The sequence below is a fragment of the Phyllobates terribilis genome, unplaced genomic scaffold (assembly GCF_046119375.1).
Source record: "Phyllobates terribilis strain yellow unplaced genomic scaffold, ASM4611937v1 Scaffold_3__8_contigs__length_932513732, whole genome shotgun sequence".
NCBI classification, from domain to species: Eukaryota; Metazoa; Chordata; class Amphibia; order Anura; family Dendrobatidae; genus Phyllobates; species Phyllobates terribilis.
In genome coordinates, this window is record NW_027362763.1 from 199,335,401 (window position 1) to 199,353,585 (window position 18,185).

At 42.7% G+C, this 18,185-nt stretch overlaps 1 protein-coding gene across 1 annotated transcript in view; it reads right to left on the bottom strand.

Annotated features, from left to right (window-relative positions):
* The window catches only part of LOC141259038 (beta-galactoside alpha-2,6-sialyltransferase 1-like), a 120,775-nt gene that overhangs the window by 90,409 nt on the left and 12,181 nt on the right, over positions 1-18,185 (bottom strand). The gene's annotated exons all lie outside the window — the stretch shown is intronic.

Below are 18,185 nucleotides of genomic sequence, written 5' to 3' on the forward strand. Positions count from 1 at the left end.
AAAATAATGCACCCCATTGACTCATTCATCATACTTGAGACTTTAAATAACACTTTAGGCTATGTTCACATGCAGCATTTTAGCAGTTTTTTTTTCTGGAGCCAAAACCTGTTTTCTTGGCAGTAAAAATGTGTTCAAAACTCAGGTTTTGTTGCCTTTTTACTGCTTTTTTTGTTGCGTTTTTGTTGCATCACCTTTTTTTGCTGTGATTTGTCTACAGCACGTTTGGTAAAGTTTGTTTTTCTTCACACAAAAAAACACTGCAAAAATGCAGCAAAACCACTGAAAGAATTGACATGTTGCAAATTTAAAAGATGCTGCGGTTCTCAAATCCAGTTAGGAAAAATAAAACAAGTGTGTTCAAGAAGGGGGCTGGAAGCAAGGGAAGCTAGATGGAAGCCCCACATGACCAGGATGGGCCAGGAGGGTGCAATTTTGAATCCCAATGATTGGGATTGGTTATAAGTTTGGAGGGGCGGGATTTGGGGGGGAGGTATAATAGGGAAAAGTGCGGGAAAACGGTCAGTCCAGAAAGGAAGTCAGTGGGGAAAGTTGTAGCGCACCAAAAAAAAACAAAAAACCTTACAACTTATCTATCGTTTTTGGGACACTTACCGGTCATTATGGAGACCGTTGAGTCCCTTATCACCAAGCTGAGGGAGGCTGCTAGATCCAGGCATGGAGGGTGGCTTGAGTCCCAGCTGTCTGGATAGCCGGGGAGTGCCGGGGCAGAGGAATCTCCGTCGGGATCCGGAAGAAGCGCCAGGAGGACGCCGCCCCCCGAGAGGCTTTCGCCGGAGATGGTCAGTACGGGCAGCAGGCGCAGGCTGCGGAGCCCCTCAGGGGACCCTACGTCCGGTGAGCATGCCGGCGAAATCCCCCACCAGCGCGCCCGCCACAGCAGGAATCCGCCCAGCCGGTTTGCGGGCGCCTCCAGCATCGTGTCGCGGTTCGCGACTGAAGTTCCCCGCTCGGTCGTAGTGCGGCCTGGTCCGGCGGCGGTCCGCAATACCAGAGCCCGGGCTGCGCCGGAAGCAAGACCCGCGCTGCAGCCACGTCATCAACCGGGGGCCGGAGCCTCACCGGAAGTGCGGCCTACGTCATCTCCAGCCCCGGCGACATGTGACAGGGGCGCACAGGAAGTGAGAGGTGGGTGCATGGACACGCCCCCCGCTGCAAGAGCCGGTGGCGCTTCATGGCGCTGCGTATTTAATAAAAGAGGGAATGCCAGAGCAAACGAGGGGACCAGAGGGACCACCAGCACGGCAGGCACACCTGGCGATGTACCAGTCGGGGTGCCTGCCAGACATAACAGCGGAGGACGACAGCAGCGCAGGTACACGGGCAGGCAGCAGCAATTCGAGGACCTGCTGCGTGGCTCAAGTCATCCCATCCAGGGTGGTGCAGCGGCGGGCAGCAGCACAGGGCTGCCTGGCAGTCACCCACGGACCAGCAAGGATCGGGCTGGGGAGTCCGGGTCCGGAAGTCGCGGAGTGCCACGGCTGGTGGGGAGGACCGGAGCAGGGACGGACGGAGGACGATCGGCGGGGATATAGGCACGTGCTCAGGTCCCCCCTGGTGACGAGGAGGCCAGGGGCACGGGCCTGGAGCAACAGCAGGAGTCTGGCGGATCGGAGTATGGAGAGGATCAAGGCGAATCAAGCAATCATCAGGACTCGGGACGTACGGCTGGCGGGGACACAGCATCTGCGCAGCTTGGAGAGTATGAGTCTATGTATGGTTTGTCGCCCGCGGGGTCATTAGCGGATGGGGGAAGTGATAGGCAGTTGGCTGGGCCCAGCGGGGAAAATGTAAGGGGAGGTCTTGGGTCGGACGTCGTGGGGCTTAGGGATATTTTGGTTAGCATGTCCAAAATTTTGGCTAGAATAGATGGTGGTGGAGCCAACCAGGGAGGGTTGTCACCGGCAGGGGATTGGTTACCTAGTCAACCGGTGTTGTCGCAGGCGGGGAGTGAGTCGGCCACGTCGGCGGTGTATGCAGCCAGGACACCTTCTGGGGTATCGGTTTGTGTGCAGACTGAAAAGGAGAAAGCAGATACCGTAAAACTGGATGATAGGGTGAAAGGGGAGGTATATGTGTGCTTTGAGGGACTGTTGGGGGCACACTTAAAAAAAGAGGTTAAGGAAAAAATCTGGCAGGATGAGTATGTTGAAATTTTTTCCCTTCTTCCGTTGGAAAAGTTTAACCTGGACAAGGGAAAAAAGGACGACAGTAAAAAAGAGGAGGAAGAGAAGCGTAGGTGGAGGTTGATTCCTCAGACGTTTGTCAATTGGTTACAAGCTTTTGCAATAATGGGTAGCGTTATTGGGGAAAATGCTCCGGATAATTGCTTGGGTTTATTTTGCTACCTTGATGCTATTGGGGAGGCTCATCGTACTTACGGGGGTCAGGCGTGGTTACGATATGATGAGCAATTTTGGCAGAAGAAGGCAGTCCGCTCGGAGATTAGATGGGATCAAAAGGACATTGGGTTGTGGCTGAAGGTTATGGCCCCAGTGAGGTATGGGCAGTCCTTTCATGGGAGCAGCAGTAGTGGGTACCAATCAGCAGGACACGGGGGAAGTAGTCAGGTGGCACAAGGCACTAAAAAGGAAGCGGGAACTTGCTGGCAATTTAACGATGGCCAATGTAAGTACGGGAACTCCTGTAAATTCAAACACGTGTGCTCCCATTGTAATGGAAGTTCACACGGAGCATCAAAATGCTTTAACAAGAGTAAGGGAAAGCCGACAGTGGGTGCCGGTCAAGGGGGTGACTCCAGTGAGGGTTCACGCGATGGCCCCCTTTCTAAGTAGGTATCCGGATCAGTTGAAGGCTAAGGTCATTTCAGATGGTTTTTTGGAAGGTTTTAGAATCCCTCCTCCTGATCACGAGGTCCCCTTTTCAGTTAAAAATTTGATGTCGGCTTCCCTTCATCCGGAAGTGGTTAGTGTGAAGTTGGCTAAGGAGGTGGAATTGGGCAGGATGTCTGGACTGTTTCAGGAATTACCTAGCAGAGGGGTGATTGTTTCGCCGTTGGGGGTTGTGCCCAAGAAAGAGCTGAATAAGTTTTGTTTGATTCAGCATTTGTCGTACCCGAAGGGGCTTTCGGTGAATGATGGCATTGCACAGGAATTGTGTTCGGTTGAATATACATCATTTGATGCGGCGGTGCAATGGGTACTGGGTTATGGGCCAGGATCGTTGCTAGCTAAGACTGATATCGAGTCGGCTTTTAGATTGCTGCCAGTCCAGATAGCATCCCGTTGTTAGGTTGTTTTGGGAAAGGGGAATACTATGTGGATAGGTGTTTGCCAATGGGTTGTGCAATTTCGTGTTCTTTGTTTGAAACGTTTAGTACCTTTTTGGAATGGGTGGTGAGGGACCTGGCTTCAGTTAAGTCGGTCATTCGTTATTTGGATGATTTTTTGTTTATAGGCCCTCCGTAATCGTTGTTGTGTAGGAATTTGTTAGATACTATGGTGTGGGTAGCAGAGCATTTTGGCGTACCATTGGCGGAAGAAAAAACGGAAGGACCTTGCACCATTGTAATTGATACAGAAAGGATGGAGTTTGCTTAAGCAGGAAGTCGATAGAGTCGGGAGGTTGCACAAGGTGACCCTGAGGGAGCTACAATCGCTCTTAGGGCGTTTGAATTCTGCATGCAGGATTATGCCAATGGGCAGAATATTTTGTCGCAGGTTTACAGGAGCGACAGCAGGAGTGCGTGCGCGCCATCATTTCATTCGCTTAAATAAGGACCACAAGGAGGATCTGAAGGTTTGGAAGTTGTTTTTGGAAAATTATAACGGCAGGTCATTAATCAAGCATGAGTTTTTAAGCAGTTTTGATTGTGAGATATTTACGGATGCTGCAGGAGGTGCTGGTTATGGGGCCTACTGGAAAGGGCGGTGGAGCATTGGTGAGTGGCCGAATATGTGGAAGGAGAGGGGTCTTACGAGGAACCTGGCGTTTTTGGAGTTGTTTCCTATTGTTGTTGCAGTTACTATTTGGGGGGAGTGTTTTGCCAACAGCTTGTCGGCCTCATCCCCGCCGGTGATTAGGCTGCTGAGGGAACTAGTTCTTTGTTGTCTTAATTAGAATGCTTGGATTACAGCAGTCCATGTTCCAGGTGTACAAAATTCCATAGCAGATGCCTTGACAGTGGGATCGTTTTCGGGCGGTTGTGGCAGCTGGTTATGGAGGAGTGGGACAGTTAATACGGGAGTCCATCACAAGGCAGACCTGGGCATCATACGAGGCATCGTGGCGAGTATGGCAAAGTTGGATTCTGCAGTGGGGTGTGGTTGAGAGTGATGGAGATAGAGAGATGGCAGTGTTGTTTTTGGTGGGAAGGGCAGCGGAGTTTGGATGGTCTGTTTCAAAAGTTGCCAAGTTTGTTGCAGGACTAGCGTTTGGTTTTAAATTGCAGGGGAGGAAGGATGTTAGGAAGTCCTTTTTAGTGAAGCAAGCTCTCAAGGGCTTTAGGAGAGGAGGTAAAGTGTTGGATAAACGAAGACCGGTGACTTTTAGTATCTTAGAACGGTTGGGTTGTGTGTTAGATAAGATTTGTTGTTCAGTTTTTGAAGCCATACTGTTTAGGTTGGCTTTTTCATTGGCGTTTTTTGGTGCGCTAAGATTAGGTGAATTGGTGGCACGAAGCAGGAATAAGGTTGGGGGTTTGTTTGCCGAGGACGTGAGCGGTCGGGATAAGGGCATTGAATTTTGGATTAGGCGTGGGAAAACGGATCAATTGGGTAGAGGTAAGCGAGTAGTATTGGGTGAGGTTAATGGATCTTTCCTTTGTCCTAGGAGATGTTTAATGGCTTACTGGCAGGTTTGGTTAGGGCGAAAGGGCCCATTATTGTGTCATGAAAATGGAGATTTTTTGTCACGTTTTCAGTACATAACGGTGTTTAAGAAAGGGATCGTGGAGTTGGGCCTTAGCCCTGAGGTACACAGGTCACATTCATTCAGAATTGGTGCGGCGTCAGAAGCGAATGGCTTGGGTTTAGGCAAGGACGTGATAAAATGCATTGGGAGGTGGAGTTCTGATCGTTACTTGTCCTATGTACGGCATTAGGTATGCGGGCTTATGTGTTTTTTATCTCGTTAAGAATTGATTACCTTTTGGTTGTCTTGTTGCAGGTGGCGTCCCGTTGTTAGTTTGGATTCTAGGACACTCTTTCGTCCACTGGGGGGCGCTGCGGGTGGACGTGAGGCCAGATGGTAGGCAACTGGGTTTTAACAGAGAGCAAGTTGTGGTTCGGTGGCTCGGTTTTCGAGGGATGGTATGGAGAAGGGTGCTGCCTGAATTCCATAAGTCAGCTCGTTTGGACCGGGCGCCGGATATTTTGGTGGTGCACACGGGGGGGGGGGGTGATCTGGGGGCTCGGCCGGTTAGGGAATTGATGAGGGATATTCGAATTGATCTTTTAAGGTTATGGACATCCTTTCCTGAGGTGTTGACAGTTTGGTCCGACATTGTGCCGAGAAAAAAATGGAGGGAGTCCAGATCATTGAAGGGAATTAATAGGGCACGAGTAAAGTTGAACAGAGCCATATCAGCTTTTGTTGCCAGGAACGGGGGAGTAAGCGTGCAACATCTTGATCTTGAAGCGGGGGTTGGAGATTTTTGGGCAAAGGATGGCGTGCATTTGAACGACATTGGGATCGATTTATGGGCATTGGCCATACAGGAGGGGATTGAAAGGGCTTTGGCGGTGTTGGGGCGCTCACGAGCCTGAGGTGGTCAGGGCTGTTCGTTTGTGGCGGGGGGTGGGGTTCTTGGAGTTGGCACAGAAGTGTCGGTGGAAAGAATATTGGAAAATTACAGGCAGTAGCTTGATTAAGCGGGGTGATCTGGCATTTGGTTTTTGGGCTCTGAACGGGGTTTTACCCTGGGAGCTTTTGGTGTCCTTGAACTGGTGATGGACGGCTGAGGGTAACATGGTGGTTCGAGTTCTGTTTAGTTTATGCCAGATCTATTTTAACTCCAAGAACCCTCCCTTCTTACTTAATTTATAATAATGTTTATATGTTAATGTTGTTTGTTAATAAAATGGCCACTGTGGCCAAATTTATCCAAAGAAAATTACAGGTGCAGTGTTTTTATTTGTTAAGGAATGTGAGTGTGGGAAGATGGGAGGGGGTATGTTGAATGGTGGAACCCGGGTTGGCCGTACACGGTCATGAGATTTTTGAAATTTCATAGCTTTTGCCGATACTCAGGGTTGGACATACAGTGACATGTAAAAGTTTGGGCACCCCTGGTCAAAATTACTGTTATTGTGAACAGTTAAGCAAGTTGAAGATGAAATGATCTCTAAAAGGGCTCAAGTTAAAGATGACACATTTCCTTTGTATTTTAGGCAAAGAAATACACATTTTTCTCATCTTTTACATTTTAAAAATTACAAAAAGGAAAATGGGCCGATGTTAAAGTTTGGGCACCCTGTATGGTTAGTACCTAGGAACATATAAGAAAAGGAGCACACTCAGAACTAAATAAAAAACATCTTTACTTAATTTTTTGACCACAACCCCAAAGTATGATTGATCCACCCCCATGCTTAATAGTTGGTGAGATGTTCTTTCCCTGAAATTCTGTGCCCTTTTTTGTCCACACATACCTTTGATCATTGTGGCCAAAGAGTTATATTTTAACCACATTGGTCCACAGGACTTGTTTCCAAAATGCATCAGGCTTGTTTAGATGTTTTTTTACACACTTACATATTTACAGTGGGTACAGATAGTATTCAGACCCCTTTACATTTTTCACTCTTTGCTTCATTGCAGCCATTTGGTAAATTCTAAAAAGTTCATTTTTCTTCTCATTAATGTACACTCTGCACCCCATCTTGACTAAAAAAAACAGAAATGTAGAAATTTTTGCAATTGTATTAAAAAAGAAAAACTGAAATATCACATGGTCATAAGTATTCAGACCCTTTGCTTAGATACTCATATTTAAGTCACATGCTGTCCATTTCCTTGTGATCCTCCTTGAGATGGTTCTACTCCTTTATTGGAGTCCAGCTGTCTTTAAGTAAACTGATAGGACTTGATTTGGAAAGGCACACACCTGTGTATATAAGACCTCATAGCTCACAGTGCAAAGGAACTGCCCAAGGAGCTCAGAGACAGAATTGTGGGAAGGCACAGATCTGGCCAAGGTTACAAAAGAATTTCTGCATTACTCAAGGTTCCTAAGAGCACAGTGGCCTGCATAATCCTTAAATGGAAGAAGTTTTGGACCACCAGAAGTCTTCCTAGACCTGGCCGACCAGCCAAACTGAGCAATCGTGAGAGAAGAGCCTTGGTGAAAGAGGTAAAGAAGAACCCAAAGATCACTGTGGCTGAGCTCCAGAGATGCAGTAGGGTGATGGGAGAAAGTTCCACAAAGTCAACTATCACTGCAGCCCTCCACCAGTTGGGCCTTTATGGCAGAGTGGCCCGACGGAAGCCTCTCCTCAGTGCAAGACATATGAAAGCCCGCATAGAGTTTTCTCAAAAACACATGAAGGACTCCCAGACTATGAGAAATAAGATTCTCTGGTCTGATGAGACGAAGATAGAAATTTTTGCTGATAATTATAAGCGATATGTTTGGAGAAAACCAGGCACTGCTCATCACCTGCCCAATACAATCCCAACAGTGAAACATGGTGGTGGAAGCATCATGCTACGGGGGGGGGGGTTTTCAGCTGCAGGGACAGGACGACTGGTTGCAATTGAAGGAAACATGAATGCGGCCAAGTACAGAGATATCCTGGATGAAAACCTCTTCCAGAGTGCTCTGGACCTTAGACTTGGCCGAAGGTTCACCTCCCAACAAGACAATGACCCTAAGCACACAGCTAAAATAACAAACGAGTGGCTTCAGAACAACTCTGTGACCACTCTTGACTGGCTCAGCCAGAGCCCTGACCTAAACCCAATTAAGCATCTCTGAAGAGACCTGAAAATGGCTGTCCACCAATGTTCACCATCCAACCTGACGGAACTGGAGAGGATCTGCAAGGAAGAATGGCAGAGGATCCCCAAATCCAGGTGTGAAAAACTTGTTGCATCATTCCCAAGAAGACTCATGGCTGTACTAACTCAAAAGGGTGCTTCTACTCAATATTGAGCAAAGGGTCTGAATTCTTATGACTATGTGATATTTCAGTTTTTCATTTTTAATAAATTTGCAAAAATTTCTACATTTCTGTTTTTTTACAGTCAAGATGGGGTGCAGAGTGTATTTTAATGAGAAAAAAATGAACTTTTTAGAATTTACCAAATGACTGCAATAAAACAAAGAGTGAAAAATTTAAAGGGGTCTGAATACTTTCCATACCCACCGTATGCAGGTGTCTCTGAACAGTAGAACAATGTACAACACCAGAGTCTGATAAATCTTTCTGTAGGTATTTTGCAGTCAAGCGGGGGTTCTGATTTGCCTCTCTAGCAATCCTATGAGCAGCTCTCACTGAAATTTTGCTTGGTCTTCCAGACTTTATATTGACCTCCACTGTTCCTGTTCACTGCCATTTCTTAATTACATTTCAAACTGAGGGAAGGGCAACTTTAAAATGCTTTGCTATTTTCTTATTGCCTTCTCCTGCTTTGTGGGCCTCCACCATTTTCATTTTCAGAGTGCTAGGCAGCTGCTTAGAAAAAACAATGGCTGTTGTATTCTGGCATAACATTAGAGGAGGCGGAGTTTTTATAAAGCTGGGAAATTTGCATCACCTAGCCTTTCCTAACGATGATAGTGAACAAGCCATAACCCTAACAGGCTAATTAACATCTGAAACCTTGGTCAAAGTTATTGGAGCACACAAATCTCCAAGGGTGCCCAAACTTTAGCATTGGCCCATTTTTCTTTTCAGAATTTTTAAAATATAAAAGATGAAAATCTATAATTTTTTGCCTAAATATAAATGAAATGTGTCATCTTTAACTTTAGGCCTTTTAGAGATCATTTAATCTTCAACTTTCTTAACTGTTCACAATAACAGTAATTTTTACCAGGGGTGCCAAAACTTTTACATGTCACTGTACCATTGGTGCAACCTGTTCAACTGCACTGGGGCCCTAGAGGTAAGGGGTCCACTACTACTTCCAAAGCAGGTGGAATTATGCATTATGATAAAATATTAGCCTACTTTCCCACGATGAGCTTTTTTTGCATTTTATAACGCTGGGTATTTTTGCTGAAACAAAAACTCTGCAACTTACAGTTTCAGCAAAGCAGGTAGGATTTATAGCAGGACACACAAAAGAGACAAAAAACACACAATCAAAATGCATATTAAAAAACGCACAGAAAAATGCAATAAAAAAAACAGCAAGTTACCTAATTTAAATTATAGGTGCAGAAATGTTGCAAAAATTTTGCAGCGTCAAAAAGTCACCAAAAGCTCATCAAGGGAAAGTATCCTTAGGCTGCATAAGGGCCCATACCCTAACCCTTTTTTTCCTGTGTCCACTCCTGCTGGAACTGTAAAACACAGCTTATCAGCATAAAAAAAGCTTCTAAAACGCGCCATGTGAACATAGACTAAAGGACTTTCATCAGATACAGGAAAACTTAGAAAGATGCCAACACTACTACATTATATAATGGTTACATGAGTGCCAGCTCCGACACAGGACTGCCCATGTGCCTAAAAGAAAATCCTGTTCTGTATAGAACGAGCATAGAAGTTTGCAGGAAATAAAAAACATTGTATAAAGACTTCAGAAAGCATTAAAAAAAAGAAGAAAAACAACTGACGTCTGAATGAGGCTTTAGGAATTACACTACTGTGGCCAGTGCTTGGCTGAATGATCACTTCCCTACATTTCTAGCTTGTCTAACAGCACCATTTTATTTTTTAGTAGTCCGAGGCAGGGACAGACATACCATTGGTGCCACCTGTGCAACTGTACAAGGGCTCAAGAGGTAAGGGGGCCAGTGCCACTTCCAAAGCAGGTGAAATTACACATAATGATGAGCTATTGGACTGCGAAGGCCCATACATTGTTCTTGCACAGAGGCCCTCTTCTGTCTCTGTCTGTCCTTGGTCTGAGGCCTTTAAACAATAATTTCTAAGCTATGGAAAACCTTTTTAATATGAAACTGATTAAGGCTGTGTGCCCACTATGCATTTTTTAAGCGTTTCCGCAGCGGCAATTCCGCTGCAGAAATGCTTAAAAAACGCTTGGTAGAAGGCCTGCCATGTTCCCCAATGATAATCCGCATGTGCTGTGCACATGCTACGGAAATTTCCGCTGCGGACTATCATTGCGGAAAAATCCGTAGCATTACCAATTATTTTGCAGAAGCGCTGCGTTTTCGCCGCCATTGACTTGCATTGGAACGCATGGAATCCGCATCACTACATCTGTACATGCGGATTCCATGCGTTTCAATGTGCGAATGGTACCCGGGTCTGGAGGACAGGAGACTCTCCTCTGGACCCGGGTACCATAGTACCTGTAAAAAATAAATAAATAAATATTATACTTACCTTCTGATGGCCCCCGGTGTCCTTGTCTCGGCTTGCTGGCAGCTCGCGGTGGACTAAAGGACCTGCGGTGATGTAATTTAGTCATGTGACGGGTCACACGACCGCTGACATTGGCAGGTCCTTAAGTTTACTGCGAGCTGCTGGCAAGCCGAGACAAGGACATCGGGGGCCATCAGAAGGTAAGTATAATATTTATTTTCATTTTTTTACCATTCTTTTACGGGCACACTATATAAATCCATTCCGTTTGCATGGATTTATATAGTGTGACCAAGTTGTCAAGCACTTTCCAAGTGATGCTAAAATCGCTTGACAACCCACATGCGGAAATGCAAGTGAAGAACGCTTCACATACGCATGTCCCTGGCAGGAAAAATGCATGTACAATCCGCATGTGTTTTTTCTGCCAGAGAAATGCAGAAACGCTCAGGAAAAAATCCAGGGCATTTCTGCATCGTGGGCACATAGCCTAATTCATGTTTTTAGCTAATGAACAAAAGTGGATTTTTTTTGTATTTTTACAGTAATTTTAATTCAACACTAACAACTGAACAAATTCAGAAACTTAGTTTAATTCAAAATAAATGTCAACATAAAATGCAATATGTCTGGAGACCAAGCCTGTTTTTGAGATGAGGAACAATTCAGGAACCTTAAATCTATTTCTTCACATACAAGGAAGTATAACTTTTTTTTTTGCTCACTTCTTCTTTTTTTATGGAACTATATTAGTTATGCTAATCAGGTTATGAAAAAAAAATTCACTGCAAAATTTGTGAAACAATCTCTCATTTAACATAACAGGTCTCATTAAAAATGAAAATCTCTCACTGAGCAGAATGCTATACAGCAGGAAGAGCTGAGCAGATTAATATACAATTTTGTGGGAAAATGTTCAGGAAAACTTAGTTTCATAGTTGAAAAGAGTCCATCCAGTTCAACCTATATCCAGAGAAAGGCTAAAACCTCATGAGGCAGATGCTAATTATCCCATATTAGGGGAAAAATCCAACCATGGCAATCAGACTAGTCCCCATCACAGAGTATTTGAAACAGAAAAAAAAAAGGGTCAGCTCACTTACTCCGCCATGAGATGCATGGAAGACCGGCAGTGCTCTGGAGGATACTTTGGATACTGGAGGATAGATGAGGAAAATCCAGCATCAGACGTCTCCATAAAATCCAAAAATCCTTTATTTAGAAAATATTTAAAATGTGAACGTATAATAAATCACATGAATCGTCACAACCCCTTGGGGGAAGGTATAGTTGACAGACGCGTTTCAGACGCATAGGTCGTTCATCATTGTGTAGAGTCTGTTATCCATAATTTGCAATATTATATTTATCAAGAAAGGCATCAAAACCCTGCCATCATTGTGCTTAAGAGTCCAGGCTGTCAATTACTCAATAGCACTGGACTCAAATGTCTGGAATGAGCAGAGATTTACATCACCGTAAGAGACAAGACTAAATCAGAATGATTTATTGTGGTTTTCCAATGTGTCCGTAAAATATATTGTTTGTCCATGATTTTTTGTTAAGCTATCCCGAAGAAATACAAAGTCAATTTGGCACCCCTGGTCGGGGCTTGACATCACACTAGAAGGAAGTAATAAATATATAGGATTATTCCATTGTTGTATACCTTTATCTATCCTCATTATGTTCACTCAGGCACTTTTTTTATGCTAGATATTTTTACTGGAAAGAAATCTATAATCGTCTATATTTTACTGATTACATGTTGTGCTTTTATTAGGCCACATACATGTACATGGGTTATCAACCAGGATTGCTTCATGTAGTTAAACTTATAAAACTCTATGTGTTACACACACTACTGATTTTATTATGTAGTTTATATTCGCTTATACATATTTATACAGCTTATTAGCCTGGTTTACTATATATTCACTTTTGTTTTTATCTCTTTCCGTGAATTTTTGTGATGCAATTTGCTGGTTGACTCACTTTTTTTATAGGTGTTTTTATTTGTTTTTTTTTCATATTTAATAAAGATGTTACATACCTCTATGACTCCCAGTTCTATGTGCACTCTATTTTGTAGGTTTACATCTATTTTGTGCTTAACTAACTACTGTATATTTTTCATGTTTTATTATTTTGGGCTTTATATTTGGTTATCATATTTTGATTTTCGCATTCTTTTTATACCTACTTTTCCTGTACATGTGCTTTGACTCATTGCTTTATTTGTTTCTGCTTTCTCAATGTATATTTACACCATTTGTCCATAGCTTTTTGAGAAAGTTCGATTTCCATTACCTTACTATTACCTTAAAACGACAACTGCGCCTTTTGAAAGTTGTTTACTTCTATGTTTTACTTTTTTCTTATTGTTACATTTATATTACAATAAATAAAAACTTAAAAAAAATAAAAAATAATAAATTATAATGTTTCGCATCCCTGAACTGTTTGTCTTCTGTACACCTCGTCACTGTGGTGTCAAACTGTGCGTACCACATGACTGCTACAGCCGATCATTGGCGGAAATCGCTGATGTCAATGATTGACTGCAGTGGTGACGTGATATATGGGGTGTCATTGCTGCAGCCAAGACAAACAGAAGAAAAATGGGGAGTATATGATGCTGGAATGGCTGGGTATGAAATGTGTGACAATATATTCTTCACCTATTTACCTATATTGTTGGCTATGGACAGCAGTTTAGACATGCAAGAGAAGACGTGGTTTTCTGCAAGATACTTGAATATACTTGTTGAAAGTATACAAGAGGAAACATATAAGTTGTGGAGAAATTGGATTGGAAATAATTATGCACAAGATATGAAGTAAAAGCCACTGCAACTGACATGTCTACAGATCTCCAACAGATATAATGGGGTCTAAAAAAGTGTAATTTTTGCTTCTGCCTGAACCACAGAAAAGTTAAGAAATAGTGTAGTAGAAAATGCTATATACTCCAACTCCCAAATTCCAGTAAATAATATATACTTTGATATATACACACGTGGTCAAAATCATTGGTACCCCTCGTTTAATGAAAGAAAAACACACAATGGTCACAGAAATAACTTGAATCTGAAAAAAGTAATAATAAATTAAAAATCTATGAAAAGGAACAAATGAAAGTCAGACATTGCTTTTCAACCCTGCTTCCACAGAATTTAAAAGAAAATGAAACTCAGGAAATAGGCCTGGACAAAAATAATGGTACCACTGAAAATAATGTGACAAAAGAGACATGTTAAATCAAGTTGTGTCTATTAATTAGCATCACAGGTGTCTACAATCTTGTAATCAGTCAGTGGGCCTGTATATAGGGCTACAGATACTCACTGTGCTGTTTGGTGACATGGTGTGTACCACACTCAACATGGACCAGAGGAAGCAAAGGAAAGAGTTGTCTCAGGAGATTAGAAAGAAAATTATAGACAAGCATGTTAAAGTTAAAGGTTATAAGACCATCTCCAAGCAGCTTGATGTTCCTGTGACTGCAGTTGAACATATTATTCAGAAATTTAAGATCTATGGGACTGTAGCCAACCTACCTGAACGTGGCCGCAGGAGGAAAATGGATGACAAATCAAAGAGACGGATAATACAAATGGTAACAAAAGAGCCCAGGATAACTTCTAAAGAGATTAAAGGTGAACTTCAAGCTCAAGGAACATCAGTATCAGATCGCACCATCCGTCGTTGTTTGATCCAAAGTGGACTTCATGGGAGATGACCAAGGAGAACACCATTGTTGAAAAAAAATCATAAAAAAGCCAGACTGGAATTTGCCAAACTACATGTTGACAAGCCACAAAGCTTCTGGGAGAATGTCCTATAGACAGATGAGACAAAAATGGAAGTTTTTGGCAAGGCACATCAGCTCTATGTTAACAGATGGAAAAATGAAGCATATCAAGAAAAGAACACTGTCCTTACTGTGAAACATGGAAGAGGCTCTGTTATGTTCTGGGGCTGCTTTGCTGCATCTGGCACAGGGTGTCTTGAATCTGTGCAGGGTACAATGAAATCTCAAGACTATCAAGGGATTCTAGAGAGAAATGTGCTGCCCAGTGTCAGAAAGATTGGTCTCAGTCACAGGTCATGGGTCTTGCAACAGGATAATGACCCAAAACACACAGCTAAAAACACCCAAGAATGGCTAAGAGGAAAACATTGGACTATTCTGAAGTGGCCTTCTATGAGCCCTGACCTAAATCCTATTGAGCATCTTTGGAAAGAGCTGAAACACGCCGTCTGGAAAAGGCAACCTTCAAACACGAGACAATTGGAGCAGTTTGCTCATGAGGAGTGGGCCAAAATACCTGTCGAGAGGTGCAGAAGTCTCATTGACAGTTACAGGAATCGTTTGATTGCAGTGATTGCCTCAAAAGGTTGTTCAACAAAATATTAAGTTAAGAAGAACCATCATTTCTGTCCAGGCCTATTTCATTTTTTTTTAAATTCTGTGGAAGCACGGTTGAAAAGCAATGTCTGACTTTCATTTGTTAATTTTCAAAGATTTTTAATTTATTATTACTTTTGTCAGATTCAAGTTATTTCTGTGACCATTGTGGGTTTTTCTTTCATTAAACGAGGGGTACCAACAATTTTGACAACGTTTTAATATTGGATCCTATGGGTGACAGATACTGTTGGCAAATGATAAATGTATATGTCATAAGCTTTTCGATAGCATTTATTTAACAGATATGTAATGAAAATCTATTATAGCCAATGGGTGACAGTCGTTTGTGATGCATGCCCAAAAGTTATATCCATCATTTATACACTATATCATGAAAAGCCGTGGAAAAGTTCATTATTGCCTTGTCTATGGTTGTTGAATTCCACTGTTTGACATGTGTCACAAACCATATTCAATGTATATATTTGGATTTTTAGGGTGAATATATCTTCAACGAAGGCCAAAATGGCAATGTGACCATAGCTATAGTAAATCACAAGTTATCAGCCTTAGACCATACACAGAAAGTACAAACTGAGCTTCAAAAGCATTGCCAAGAGGTTACACGTGACAGCAGGTTAATAGTGGCAAACCTAGAGGATATTAGCATTAACAGCAAAGATAACAATTGGACTCTTTTATGATGTTGTTTGATAACCCCACACTCCTAATCACCTTCTATAGGGGGTCGTGATGTCATATCCACACTCAAAATCACCTTCTATAGGGGGTCATGATGCCATAGCCACACACCTAATCACCTTCTATAGGGGGTAATGATGACATATCCACACTCCTAATCACCTTCTATAGGGGGTTATGATGACATATCCACACTCCTTATCACCTTCTATAGGGGGTTGTGATGACATATCCACACTCCTTATCACCTTCTATAGGGGGTTATGATGACATATCCACACTCCTTATCACCTTCTATAGGGGGTTGTGATTCCATATCCACACTGCTAATCACCTTCTATAGGGGGTCGTGATGTCATATCCACACTCCTAATCACCTTCTATAGGTGGTTATCATGTCATATCCACACTGCTAATCACCTTCTATAGGGGGTAATGATGACATATCCACACTCCTAATCACCTTCTATAGGGGGTTATGATGACATATCCACACTCCTTATCACCTTCTATAGGGGGTTGTGATGCCATATCCACACTCCTAATCACCTTCTATAGGGGGTCGTGATGTCATATCCACACTCCTAATCACCTTCTATAGGTGGTTATGATGTCCTATCCACACTGCTAATCACCTTCTATAGGGGGTAGTGATGTCATATCCACACTCCTAATTACCTTCTATAGGGGGGTCGTGATGCCATATCCACACTCCTAATCACTTGCTATAGGGGGTCATGATGCCATATCCACACCCCTAATCACCTTCTATAGGGGGTTATGATGACATATCCACACTCCTAATCACCTTCTATAGGGGTCGTGATGACATATCCACACTCCTAATCACCTTCTCTAGGGGCTCGTGATGCCATATCCACACTCCTAATCACCTTCTATAGTGGGATATGATGTCATATCCACACTCCTAATCACCTTCTATAGGGGGTTGTGCTGCCATATCCACACTGCTAATCACCTTCTATAGGAGGTAGTGATGTCATATCCACACTCCTAATCACTTGCTATAGGGGGTCATGATGCCATATCCACACCCCTAATCACCTTCTATAGGGGGTTATGATGACATATCCACACTCCTAATCACCTTCTATAGGGGGTTATGATGACATATCCACACTCCTAATCACCTTCTATAGGGGGTTATGATGACATATCCACACTCCTAATCACCTTCTATAGGGGGTCGTGATGACATATCCACACTCCTAATCACCTTCTATAGGGGGTCGTGATGCCATATCCACACTCCTAACCACCTTCTATAGGGGGTCGTGATGCCATATCCACACTCCTAATCACCTTCTATAGGGGTTTTTGATGACATATCCAATATTCTTTTTCCGTGTTTTCTAACATTGCAGCATTCATGGTGTCCACTTTGCTGCTATTTTACATTCCTTATAATGGTTATAATACTAACCTAGAATAGTCCCCTCTCTCCAGGGGGCCCAGTAGCAGCCCTATGAGTTGTACTTGCAGGTTATAAATGTTTAAAACATATCGACAGAATAGGATGCCATTTTTTACAATCATGCACCATACTTATATGGTGAGATTACTACATTGCCAAAAGCAAACAAAAATCATCTTGGTAAAATCCACAATATGATGGGCAACAGTCCAAGGATAGCGTTCTTCATCTCAGCCAGGTTCAGATTAGAAAACCAAAAATTAATCATAAAGAGTCTTAGCAGCACGTGTCTATAACAATGCGCTAAATCAATATATGTCTGTATAAAATTGTAATCTGAACACGTTGGCAATGGTTAATGTGAACTGCAAGATAATAACAATTGATAAAAATAAAAGCACAATAAATGCTCCAAATGAAGAAATTTACATTTTTACTTAACTGCCGTATTGTATTTATGGTTGTTCCAAGAAAATTGTATGATAGGATAGTGTCTATCATGGTGCAAATCAAAAAGTAACTGTCGTAGTGCTAAAGTGCTAAAAGAAAACCACCAGACAGTGCTAATAGAATAGTGCCAGATGTGGTGCACATAGGATTGTACTAAATAGTCCAAACAGAACAGCACAAGACATAGTACAACTAGCATAAAATAGAGTACAAGTAGAGTTATCCCAACATCGTGCAAATAGTTGCCCTATGTTACAAATAGAATAGCGCCAGATAAAATGTAAACATCTGGGGCCAGCCATAATGTAAAAAGAAATGTAACAGTTATGGTGCAAGTGAAATACCACCAGACACAGTGCAAATAGGATACTAATATATTTTTATGATTTAGTATTACGATTTGCTTATATAGCGCCATCATTGTCCTCAGTGCTCTACAGACATCATCATCACAATTATCAGTATGTCTTTGGAGTGTGGGAGGAAACCCACACAAACACGGGGAGAACATACAAACTCCTGGCAGATGTTGTCCTTGGTTGGATTTGAACCCAGGAATCCAGAGCTTCAAAGCAACAGCGCTAACCACTAAGCCATGTCTGGTGTTACTCAACTTCCACCAAAGCTGTTACATTTCTTTTTGCAGCATTTCTAGTGCTATGCTATTTGCACTACGTCTGCTGCTATTCTATTTGCACTGTGT